This window comes from Petromyzon marinus, unplaced genomic scaffold, assembly GCF_048934315.1.
Source record: "Petromyzon marinus isolate PM22_M1 ecotype Great Lakes invasive population unplaced genomic scaffold, UKy_Petmar_22M1.pri1.0 PM_G_Scaffold_55, whole genome shotgun sequence".
NCBI classification, from domain to species: Eukaryota; Metazoa; Chordata; class Hyperoartia; order Petromyzontiformes; family Petromyzontidae; genus Petromyzon; species Petromyzon marinus.
This window is the reverse complement of record NW_027423008.1, coordinates 647,501-650,000: the sequence shown is the minus strand read 5'-3', so window position 1 is coordinate 650,000 and position 2,500 is coordinate 647,501.

Below are 2,500 nucleotides of genomic sequence, written 5' to 3'. Positions count from 1 at the left end.
TTCTGGCTACACCAGGTCACCAGGTTGTCAGCTTCCCACCTATAGTCAGACTCATCCCCACCAGAGATCAGCCCAATGAGGGTGGTGTCGTCCGACAAACTTCAAGAGTTTGACGGACAGATGATTGGAGGCGCAGCTGTTGGTATACAGGGAGAAGAGCAGTGGGCAAAGGACGCAGCCCTGAGGAGTTCCCGTGCTGATGGACCTGGAGTCAGAGACTTCTGTTCCCGGCTTAACGCACTGCTTCCTGTCAGAGAGGAAGTCTGTGATCCACCTGCAGGTGGAGTAGGGCACGTTCAGCTGGAAGAGCTTGTCCTGAAGCAGGGCAGGGATGATGGTGTTGAAGGCAGAGCTGAAGTCCACAAACAGGATCCTGGCGTAGGATGCTGGGGCGTCCACATGCTGTAGGGTGAAGTGGAGGGCCATGTTAACTGCGTCGTCCACAGACCTGTTGGCTCTGTAGGCAAACTGAAGGGGGTCCAGGAGAGGGTCTGTGATGGCTTTGAGGTGTGCCAGGAGCAGGCGCTCAAAAGACTTCATTACCACAGATGTAAGGGCGACCGGTCTGTAATCATTTAGTCCTGTTGGCCTTAGCTTTTTGGGCACAGCGATGATGGTGGAGGACTTGAGACAGGCTGGTACATGGCATGTCTCCAGGGAGGTGTTAAAGATGTTGGTGAACACCGGAGACAGCTGGTCAGCGCAGTGCCTGAGGGTGGCTGGAGAGACAGAGTCCGGCCCGGCTGCTTTGCGTGGATTCTGCCTCTTGAAAAGCCCATTAACTTCTCCCTCCTGAAAGGAGAGAGTCGTTTCTGTAGTATGGGTGGGGGATGGGGCCTCTTGGGTGGGAAGGGGTGGTTCAGGACAGTCCAATTGTCTTTCAAATCTACGGTAGAACTCGTTCAGGTCGTTGGCTAGGCGGGAGTCGTTAGTGGTGTGGGGCGCTCTGGGTTTGTAGTTGGTGATGTGCCTGAGCCCTTTGGCAGACAGAAGCAGCGTCGTTAGTAGAGAACTGGTGTTTTAGTGTCTCTGAGTACAGTCGTTTAGCCTCTCTCACCGCTTTGCTAAACCTGTTCTTCGACTCCTTGAATCTGTCTCTATCCCCACTCCTAAACGCTTCCTCCTTCTCCAACCTCAACCTTTTGAGCTTTGCTGAGAACCAGGGCTTGTTGTTGTTAAAGTTCACCCTGGTACGTGTTGGGATACAGCAGTCCTCACAGAAGCTGATGTACACAGCCTCTGTGAGTTCATCCAGACTATTGGTAGCAGTCGTGAACATATCCCAGTCAGTACAGTCTAAGCACGCCCGCAAATCTTCCACAGCCTCACTGGTCCACTGTTTAGATGTCCTCACAGCAGGTTTACAGAGTTTTAGTTGCTGCCTGTATGCACGAATCAGGTGGACCAAGGGAGTTCTGTGCGAGCCGAACAGCCCCGTGACCCACAAGAGAAACATCCCCGCCAAATTCGAGCGTTTGACGGGGTCTATCCGTGAAAAAATATTCACGTTTTTGAGTGCACATGCATTTCTGCTGCAAATGCCTCTGGAAGTTTCATGCCGTTCGTATGCCAATTGTGGCAACACGAAAATGACCCGTTTTCCCATTCCGAGGGATTTCTGTGCGACCCTAACAGCCCCGTGAGCCACAAGAGACACATCCCCGCCAATTTCTAGCGTTTCACGGGGTCTATCCGTGAAAAATATAGACGTTTTTGAGTGCACATGCATTTCTGCTGCAGATGCCTCTGGAAGTTTCATGCCGTTCGTACGCAATGTGGCGACACGAAAATGACCCGTTTTCCCATTCCGAGGGATTTCTGTGCCACCCTAACAGCCCCGTGAGCCACAAGAGAGACATCCCCGCCAATTTCTAGCGTATCACGGGGTCTATCCGTGAGAAATATTCACTTTTTTGAGTGCACATGCATTCCTGCTGCAAATGCCTCTGGAAGTTTCATGCGGTTCGTATGCAATGTGGCGACACGAAAATGACCCGTTTTCCCATTCCGAGGGATTTCTGTGCCACCCTAACAGCCCCGTGAGCCACAAGAGAGACATCCCCGCCCACTTCTAGCGTTTCACGGGGTCTCTCCGTGAAAAATATCACATTTTTTGAGTGCACATGCATTCCTGCTGCAAATGCCTCTGGAAGTTTCATGCGGTTCGCATGCAATGTGGCGACACGAAAATGACCCGTTTTTTCCCATTCCGAGGGATTTCTGTGCCACCCTAACAGCCCCGTGAGCCACAAGAGACACATCCCCGCCAATTTCTAGCGTTTCACGGGGTCTATCCGTGAAAAATATTCAATTTTTTGACTGCACATGCATTTCTGCTGCAAATGCCTCTGGAAGTTTCATGCGGTTCGCATGCAATGTGGCGACACGAAAATGACCCGTTTTCCCATTCCGAGGGATTTCTGTGCCACCCTAACAGCCCCGTGAGCCACAAGAGAGACATCGCCGCCAATTTCTAGCGTTTCACGGGGTCTATCCGTGA